This window comes from Oratosquilla oratoria, chromosome 19 (genome assembly GCF_046742065.1).
Source record: "Oratosquilla oratoria isolate Oo_2021 chromosome 19, ASM4674206v1, whole genome shotgun sequence".
Classification (NCBI taxonomy): Eukaryota; Metazoa; Arthropoda; class Malacostraca; order Stomatopoda; family Squillidae; genus Oratosquilla; species Oratosquilla oratoria.
This window is the reverse complement of record NC_134795.1, coordinates 20,787,569-20,797,568: the sequence shown is the minus strand read 5'-3', so window position 1 is coordinate 20,797,568 and position 10,000 is coordinate 20,787,569. Positions and strand designations below refer to the sequence as shown.

Genomic DNA, 10,000 nt, shown 5'->3' with positions numbered 1-10,000 from the left:
TTCTGTGTCTTTCATGATTCTATAGATGGTCAGTAGGTCACCTCTCTCTCTTCTTTGCTCCAGAGTCGGTAACGGTAACTCTAGTTTAGCCAATCTCTCCTCATATAACAAGTTTGCAAGTGCAGGTGCCTTTTTTGTTGCTGCTCTCTGGATTCTTTCTATTTTCTTTATATTCTTTTTTGTACTGTGTGACCACAATGTCGCCGCATATTCTAGTCTAGGCCTTATCAGTGTGACCAATATTGTGTGTATGTGTGTGTGTGTGTGTGTGTGTGTGTGTGTGTGTGTGTGTGTGTGTGTGTGTGTGTGTGTGTGTGTGTGTGTGTGTGTGTGTGTGTGTGTGTGTGTGGGTATGGGTGTGTGTGTGTGTGGGTGTGTGTGTGTGTGGGTGGGTGTGTGTGTACGTGTGTGTGCGCGTGTGTGTGCGTGTGTGCATGTGTGTGTGTGTATGTGTGTGCGTGTATGTGTGTGTGTATGTGTGTGTGTGTATTCACCATGGTATTTGGATCACGTGTTGGACTCGTGATTGACAGCTATTCTTATTTTCAAAGAAGATTAAAGGAATACAATTAAAGGGGTCAAAGGTGGTAAGGGACATGGAACTGCCTGGTGTAGGCCTTACGGTCTCCTTCATTCTTATGTTCTTATAATTTTAAGCAACGTAACGGAACTTGTGGATGCACCCTGAGCAAACCACCTTCTAATGGAGCTTCTTGTAGAAAAAAAAAAAAAAAATAAATAAAAAAATCCTAGGATCGTGTGTGTAAATATTAACGTGAAATAAGATTATGGCAAATTAGTTTTGTACTTACCTTTGCTGTTTCATATGCATTTCATACACTTCGCCTTGAGTTCTATATGTATAATTATATTTATTTGTTACTATTATTACCATTACATGATTAACAAAAAACAAGGAATTAAGAATTTGTGTATTCCACTCTTTTTGTGAGCCCTTATCTCTATGCATCTGTCTTTAAATTTTTATTTGTCATTGTATCTCCATTAATATCACCTATATTGTTTGATAAAGTTTACAAGTCAAACATATGCTTCCAAACATGTCTGTTTTATGAATATAGAACTCATTGCGGAAAAAACACAAAAGAAAATGATAAATTGATAACCGAGCGCTTTCGGCTATTTAGACATCCTCAGGGTCTAAATAGACGAAAACGCTCGGTTATCAATTTATTATTTTCCTTGTTTTTTGTATATTCAGAATCACGAGTTTATGTGATTTCTCATACATAGAACTCATTGTGGCAAGGCATATCTTATATCAGCTATATCTCCACATGATGGTTTCTTCATACTAACTCTTACTGGAAGCAGAGACTGAGATAGACAAGGAAAACAGGTCCAGATGCCACTGAGAAACAGATACAATTTAGAGTTGGAACTCACGTAGACTTGCATCGCCAGGCACGTCCACACTGTAAACTAGAATCGTATAAATAAAGAAGGAACAAATGTAAACAGAATCATGAAAATGAGATAATTTAAAGGTTTCCCGTTAGCTGGTATTATCTTAAACTACGATAACCGCTCACCTCACACAAACATCTCATAATACGTGGACAGTTTTTCTGTATATGTATTTGTATATGTATATGTATATGAACATGTACATGTACATGTATGCGTATGTATATGTATATGTATAAGTTTTTGTGCATATGTATGTGTATATGTATATATATGTATATGTGTGTGTATGTATATATATGTATATGTGTGTGTGTACGTATATGTATATGAATATGCATATGTTTATGACTATGTATATATGTATATATATATATATATATATATATATATATATATATATGTATGAATATGTACCGTATATCCATATGTATACGTATGTGCACATGTATATATATATATATTTTTTTTATACATATATATATATATATATATATATATATATATATGTATACATTAAATTTCTACTTTATGTCATTATTAAACTGAATAGATATACTTCATATGTGTTATCAATATCAATATGAGATGTGAGAGAGAGTGTAGGGAGTACTCGTTTAGGAAATATTTCACTGTATTTTGTACTAAAGGTTATTTTTCTTTTTTCCTAGGACCTAACGCTTGAGTGAAGACAGAGTGAAGAGCAGAAGAAGAAAGGGGAGCAGAAAAATTGCTTCCAAAGAGTCTTTGCACCTGAGTAATACAGCTTGTGGCGTTGATGTTTGTGTTAGGTAAGTATGGAAAAGGAGTTGGTGTGTGTGTGTGTGTGTGTGTGTGTGTGTGTGTGTGTGTGTGTGTGTGTGTGTGTGTGTGTGTGCGTGTGTGTGTGTGTGTGCGTGTGTGTGTGTGTGTGCGTGTGTGTGTGTGTGCGTGTGTGTGTGTGTGTGCGTGTGTGTGTGTGTGCGTGTGTGTGTGTGTATGTGTGTGTGTGTTCGGGTGATGGGGTATGAATTGTTGGTGAGTTTCAGGTGTTAATACGATATTTGAAATAGTTCTGATGCTGAAATAGTTATGGTGTATTGGTGGAAGCTGCAAGATGAAATGAATTGCATCGGTGCATTATTTTAAATATTTGTTTTCCAAAACTAGCTATTCCATTTCCTTGGTGTAATTTTTAACACTAAAGTAAAACCACTTTGTACCTGATAAACCATTCAGGCTAATATCAAGCCATTTTGAACCCTCATTTCAAATGTCTGGTATCGTCATTTGACCTTGAAACTGTCCTTTGGCTTTTCGACGAACTGAATCAACAAAGACTCTCCTTGAGCCAGAGGTTAAAAACACGTATTTACCAGTAAATATGACACTCTTTGGCCCCTTCGTACAAGGTGCATTGACTCCACAAACAAGAAAACATTGTCACACTAAACATGGGGATGTGGACTTCACAAACAACCGCCCCCAGAGTTGCGTCCTCATCAACCTCGTCCATTATGAATAGTCTATTAGTATTACGTAAAAGTAAATATGCGATGGGTCTCATCTGCTACCTGTACCAGGACTTTGACTCCGTCGACAACGTAGCACTCTTTTTGTGACCCTGAGTCCACCGAAGAAGTCCTCCTCTTCTTCGAGTTTATGGTATTCTTTGCCGAGGATCCTGAGAGCCCCTTCTTCTTCGGGAACTCCACTGAAGAAACGTTTAACTTGTTCTTCGGGGGAACCTTCGAAGAATTCTTTCATTTCTTCGAGCTTATGGTATCTTTTCCTGGTGACCCTGAGAGAAACGTTTATCTTGTTCTTCGGGGAATCCATCAAAGAATTCTTTCACTTCTTCGAGCTTATGGCAGCGTTTCCTGGTGATCCTGAGGGACTCTTCTTCTGTGTGAACTCAACTGAATACTGTAATTCTTTATGTCTTTAACTTGTTCTTTTGGGATCTCATCGTAGGATTCTTTCGCCTCTTTGAACTTATGATGACCTATGCAAGCGGCCCTAAGGACTTCGGAAACCCCGCCGAAGAAGTTTTTTACTTGTTCTTCGGGAGTCCATCGAAGAACTCTTTTACTTCTTCGAAATTATGGTCGCATTTGCTGGTGCCCCTGAGAGGTCCTTTGTCTTCGGTGACTCCATCGAAAAAGTCTCACTAGTTCTTCTGGTAGTACAATGAAGAACTCTTTCTCTTCTTCGAGCTTATGGTATCCTTTCCTGGTGATCGTAAGTGTCCCTTCTTCTTCGTGGACTCCACCGAAGAGGTCTTCGCGTCTTTCACTTGTTCTTCGAGAATTCCATCGAAGAAATTTCATTTCTACGAACTCTTTGTATCGTTTAAAAACTTTTTCTGGCTAATTACAAATGATTTTATTCAGCTATCGGGTAGACTCAGAACAAAATGGCCTCTCCTAAGGTGGAGTCTCCCCCTCAGCTGAATGAAATCGTTTGAATTTGTCAAGAACAAAATTTGTTAAGGATGATGGTGAGTTGATAATACGTCAATTTCTTTTCATTTACTCTTTCTCTCTCTCTCTCTCTCTCTCTCTCTCTCTCTCTCTCTCTCTCTCTCTCTCTCTCTCTCTATCTATCTGTTTCAAACACACACACACACACACACACACACACACACACACACACACACACACACACACACACACACACACACACACACACACACACACACGACTCGATGGCGCGGTTGGTTGAGTTACCGGCTGCCACAACGGCGGTCCGGGTTCGAATCCAGCCTAGAGCTGAAATAATTTCAGTATCGCTGCGCTGCGAGTCGTTACTCCAACTCTCGAGGGCGGAGAATTGTGTGTGTGTGTGCATGTTAGGTCATACCATTACTCATAGATCGGTCCTATATAGGAGCTCGGAGCTCTCCTCCGTGAGGGAAATATCTGTCGACCACGAGTCCAACACGTGATCCAAGAGTCGACCTGTGTGGCTTCACAAAGAAACATCCGGAACTCAAAACGCTTGTGGGAAGGGATGAAGCGAATGTGTGTATTTTTTATTGAATCTAATCACGTAAAGATTTGATTACGGTTAAAGATTCTGTTTCAGTTAACGATAAACAAATTAATTTGATTCGGACCCCCACCCCCACCCCCCACCTCGTTGAGTTGCGGGTTAAAAAAAGAAATCGTGGTTAATTCCTTGGCGTAATTATCTGTTTATTTTTTTCGTTAGTTAATTTATTTACTTACTAATTAATTTATTTATTTGTTTATCTATAAATTTATTCATTGGTGTATCAATTCTCTCATCTATTTATTTACGTGTTTTATATAATGCTAGGCTAGTTAACTCATAGTTAACTCATAGTTAACCAATTGTGTCTTTGTGAGTTAACCTTTAACAAACAACTACGATGTGTCTTAATTTGATTAAAATCCCTTTCTCTTAGCAAGAACAAAGTCTGTGTGGTTGAGCGTCACAGGAAAGGGTATGCAGTGAACAGCTAGAGCGAGTTAGGATTTTTTTTTTTTTTTTTTTTTTTTTTTTTTTTTTTTTGAACGATATATCATATTTCCGCGACATGTGCCAGCAAATGCGATGCAACAAGTTCAGGAAACAAAAGGTTTTCTATTTTGTTTCAGTGTGAGAGTTTGTGTCGTCTATACTGTAACACATGAAGGGGTTTTGAACCTCCATAAAGGTGACATGTAGCTAAATGAAATGGTCTAGCCTAAGAATAGAATTAAACGCACAATTTGCTAAGCATGAAGGATTATTTTGCATTAAAAAAAATCTTGCACTCGTAGTGTATACCTTTAAATGATAAAACACGACGTTGGAATGAATGAAATATAAATAGATATGTCATATTTGTTTAATTAATTTACTACTCTCCCATGAATGGGCTTCGGCTGATCAAAACAGTATCGCTATAAAATGGACTAAAATCTACAAAATCCGATGGTTAATAGAGGTTCTCCAACACTTGCTGGTGTACAGGAATTGGCTGTGTCCCGTAAACATGTTATTAAACAGTTTTGGTCTTACGTCAAGTTGTTAGGAGCAAAATATGTTGTTTACATTTGGTATATCTATAAATTTCATGACTGATCAAAACAGTATCGCTACAAAATGGACTAAAATATACAAAATCCGATGGTAAAGACAGGTTCTGCAACACTTGCTGGTGTACAGGAATTGGTTGTGCCCCGTAAACATGTTAAACATTTTTGGTCTTACGTCAAGTTGTTAGGAGCAAAATATGTTGTTTACATTTGGTATATCTATAAATTTCATGACTGATCAAAACAGTATCGCTACAAAATGAACTAAAATCTACAAAATCCGATGGTTAATAGAGGTTCTGCAACATTTGCTGGTGTACAGGAATTGGTTGTGCCCCGTAAACATGTTATACATTTTTGGTCTTACGTCAAGTTGTTAGGAGCAAAGTATGTTGTTTACATTTGGTATATCTATAAATTTCATGACTGATCAAAACAGTATCGCTACAAAATGGACTAAAATATACAAAATCCGATGGTAAAGACAGGTTCTGCAACACTTGCTGGTGTACAGGAATTGGTAGCGTGCCGTTAACATGTTAAGCTGTTTTGGTCTTACGTCACAATTGTTAATATCAAAGTGTGTTGTTTACATTTGGCATATCTAGATATGTCCCTGACTGACACTTCTCTATTGATTTATAATCCTAGTGTGAATATTTTATTTTGAAAAAAAAAAAAACGCTAGACAATTTTTATTCAAAAGGGGGGCATCGGCAGTGAGCAGGTCTCTTGTAGAGCCTGTTCTGTTTGCATAGTAACGTTTTTATCTTTATTGCCTCATTCACGCGATTAGCTTGATTTCTTTATCCACCCGATTAACTTAGATTTCTTTTACAACCGTACGCTGAATAAAGTCGGCCGGAAATTACCAGATAAAGTATGTAAAATATGATGGCTGTATGTTACGATTTTTTATTTATTTATTTATTATTATTATTATTTTAATTTTTTTTCATGATATCATTTCCCTTAGGTACAGATGGAAATGTGAATAACTGCCACCATTTGTTAGCTTTTTTTCTTTCTTTTTTGTCCGTTAGGCAATATGAAAAATGGTTTGTATAAGTTTGTTCAGAAAAGTTATAAACTGTTTTCATGAACTCTGGAAAGCATTTTCAATGTATGTTTTTTCATGAAACTTTGATAACTTCTATTTTAGTCAGACCGACCCAAACGTGGTTCTATTTGTTCTCCATTAGCATTCCATGTTGAACTCTTTTTTTTTTTTTACCTAACACAAAAAAATAGCCGAGTTGGTTTGCCAGTCGTACTCAGTTTTACGCACAGAAATTAAAAAAAAAAAAAAAAAAAAAAAATTGTGGCCATTTTTCTTCTGTTGCTTGCCGGCTCACTTGACCAGGTTATTGCTCCTCGCGGCCCACGAGGTCTTCCACGACCCATTTCTCAGCCCCCCTCAGCCCCCTCAGCCCCCCTCAGCCCCCCTTAGACCCCCTCAGCCCCCCTCAGCCCCCCTTAGACCCCCTCAGCCCCCTTAGACCCCCTCAGACCCCTTCAGACCCCCTAAACTTACCCCTGTATCCGCCCCTATCCCTCCCATTACCGCTATTCTTACTATTTCCCTTGCCTCCCTTCCTCTTCCCTTACGAACGTATTTCACCTCTTTTACTTTGCCCTTACCTTTCTTACTATGCCCTTACCTCTCCCCTTACCTTTCTTACTCAGCCTTTACCCCTTCCCTTACCTCTCTTCCTCTACCCTTACCTCTTCCCTTACCTCTCTTCCTCTGCCCTTAGCTCTTTCCTTACCTCTCTTCCTCTGCCCTTATCTCTGCTTCTAAATCCCTTGAGGTGAGGCGAAACTTACTCCATGGGGTGTTGAGCTGACGCTGAAACTGCCACCTTTGTCCTATAATCTCGAACGTCCGGATAAGTGGCAGCCACTGAGGGTTCGAATCCCAGCGAGCCACAGTGAATCACGGGACTCCCTGCCCTTTCAAGCTCCTTCACCCGTTCTCAGCCGAAAGAAAGCTAACAGAAACAGTGGTATTGCTAGTCAGTGTGAAAAGTATCACCCTGTACCTAAGAGGGAGTTTGGTCTAAGTTACGGTTCGTCGAACGCGGTTCGACAGACACGCGTTCAAAGTGATGTTTGAACGTGTGAACGGGGTATTTGGTTGTCAAACACGTTGGTTAAACCCCAAGTACCCCGTTCACACGTTCACACATCACTTGAAACACATGTCTGTCGAACCGCGTTCAACGAACCGTTAGACCATGTAAATCCCCTCTAGAAGCTTTAACCTCCGTTCGATGACGCCTACGTCGGCGTCATAAGGCGCAAGTGAGTATACGAGGGTGACTTCCGAATTCTGTGAACTGGCTTGATCACGTTTTCTGTGTTTATTATTATTCAATGAAAGGGAATGAGTGATACAACAGTGACTTTATATTTTGTAACGCAAGTATTGTGATGCATCAATTATCGTACCTCAGGCATTCGATTCTGCGCGCGAGAATTTGTCTCGTATTGAAGAGATTAAGCTGAATGAAATATGATCCATTTTCAATGTTTTTCTTCAGCTGAATAAAATTGCCTGAAGGAAAATTAGGTACTCAAAAGCTCAGTTGACGTGCTTCTTATCGCTCTAGAGTTCATAAGAGGTCTTCCTTTAATTAAACACATTCTTCTGGCGCCATGTCGGTTTAGGTTCTCAGAGCGAAGAGTCTTGTTCTTGTTGGTACCAAATGACTTTTGGTTTACCCGAGGAGAGCTCTCTCATCTTCAAGGGCTTCAAATGAAGATTTTCTTTTATTTGTTTGTTTATTTGTTATACGTTTATTTGTTCACTCGTTTTTTTATTACTCATTTCTACTCGGCAGTGTCTGGATTTAGAAATCATTCTATATTATTTCTTTATTCGTATTTCATTGATCTATTTATTTATTTATTTGGTTTTTTATTCATTTTTGTTCAATAGTGTCTGGATTTGGAAAAAGGTGTATGGCACTCATTTCATCATCCAAAATTCTTTCCTCTTCATTTTTTTTTTTTTTTTCTTCTTAGGTGCATTCAGTCTGCCCGGGAACGCCAAAGACGTATACAGCACTACTTAGCTCATCATCAATAATCTCCCTTTAACTCCGCCCCCCAAGCCCCTTTCCCCGGCACAGGGGGGGGCGTCAGGTGGGGTCCTGCTCATCGTTCGTCTTCCCTCCAATCTTCCCCCCCCCTTCTTGACAGCTTCTAAGACCTCTTCACCATCTCCTCAACCGGGCTTATACCCGCTTACCCCTTCAGACTGCATCGAGACCTACTTATCGAACTCATCTTCAATACCGCGGCCACCTCTGGAAGATTCTCAATAAACACCAATGATTTCATTCACATAAGACACAGACCCTCAGGATGTGAGGGTCACGGTCGGTGGGCCCCTCGTTCAGACTTGGGGTGGTTGAGCTGATTGGTTTTGTGTCATGTTAATGAAAATGGAGCTTAGGAAATCTGCCACGGAATTGAAGGGGTAGGATCTGAGAGGGAGGCTCAGTGAAGACTCGTTTTACGGGCAGAGTTTTAATTTATGGTCTTGCTTCAATAGTGTGGCTGAACAGCGAAACGGGGCGTTTGGTGGAAGTCATTCTTCCTATTAGGAAGTTGGCCGACTCAAAAACGTCATGCCTACAAAAATAAACCTATCAATTAATAAATAGATAAATAGACATATAAACAGGCAGATGGTTAGATAAATGGATAAAGAGTAAATAGATGCATTGATATGCGAATTGATTAACTAAAATAAATAAGTAGATAAATGAATGAATTAGTATATACATATATATAAAACAAAACAAAAGTGACCAAATTTTCACATTGAATGAGAATCAGACAAGAAACAATGGTCTCAAACTGTCCGGAAATAGATTCAATTTGGAAGTAGGTAGAAACAACTTTGCCAACCGTGTAGTTAATGAATGGAATAAACTTCCTGCACAGGTAGTGCAATGTAGTTCAGTTCGAAGCTTTAAGAATCATTTAGATAAATACCTAAGTAAGATGCTGTAATTATTATAATTTATGTTATATTATTTGTTTTTGTTTTGTTATAATTTGTCTGTCTGATTTTCATTTATTATTAGTTATATGTCAATTTATTATCATTTACTATTTACCTGTTTGTTTGTTATTCAACTATACCAATGCATTTATTTATGTATTTTAATTGTTATTTACATTGTTATAGTTTTAATTTATTATTAATATGATTTTTTTTTTTTTTTTTTTTTTTTTTTTTTTTTTTTTTTTTTTTTTTTTTTTTTTTTTTTTTTTTTTTTTTTTTTTTTTTTTTTTTTTTTTTTTTTTTTGCATCCGACCTAGATATGGATCAAAAGGTCTCCTGTCGGCATGCTTTGCCTTTGTAATCCTTTGTAAAAATCGATAATATTTGGTCAAGCATCCTTTTCATCTCAGCACGTTTGGGTTTATGGGTCACCCTGATTCCCGCCACACTGCATTGAGCAGTGCAGTGAGGCACAGCACTTTTCTTACCAAGACTCAAGAGCAAAAACTGGATAATCCCCATCTGTTCA

General features: G+C 38.2%; 1 long non-coding RNA gene across 1 annotated transcript in view; it reads left to right on the top strand.

Moving 5' to 3' along the window:
- Positions 1 to 10,000, top strand: part of LOC143035512 (uncharacterized) — a 606,520-nt gene that overhangs the window by 361,785 nt on the left and 234,735 nt on the right. The window contains exon 2 of the long non-coding RNA XR_012967320.1: positions 2,100 to 2,219. This is a non-coding gene — a long non-coding RNA (uncharacterized LOC143035512). The remainder of the gene's footprint in view (positions 1 to 2,099; positions 2,220 to 10,000) is intronic.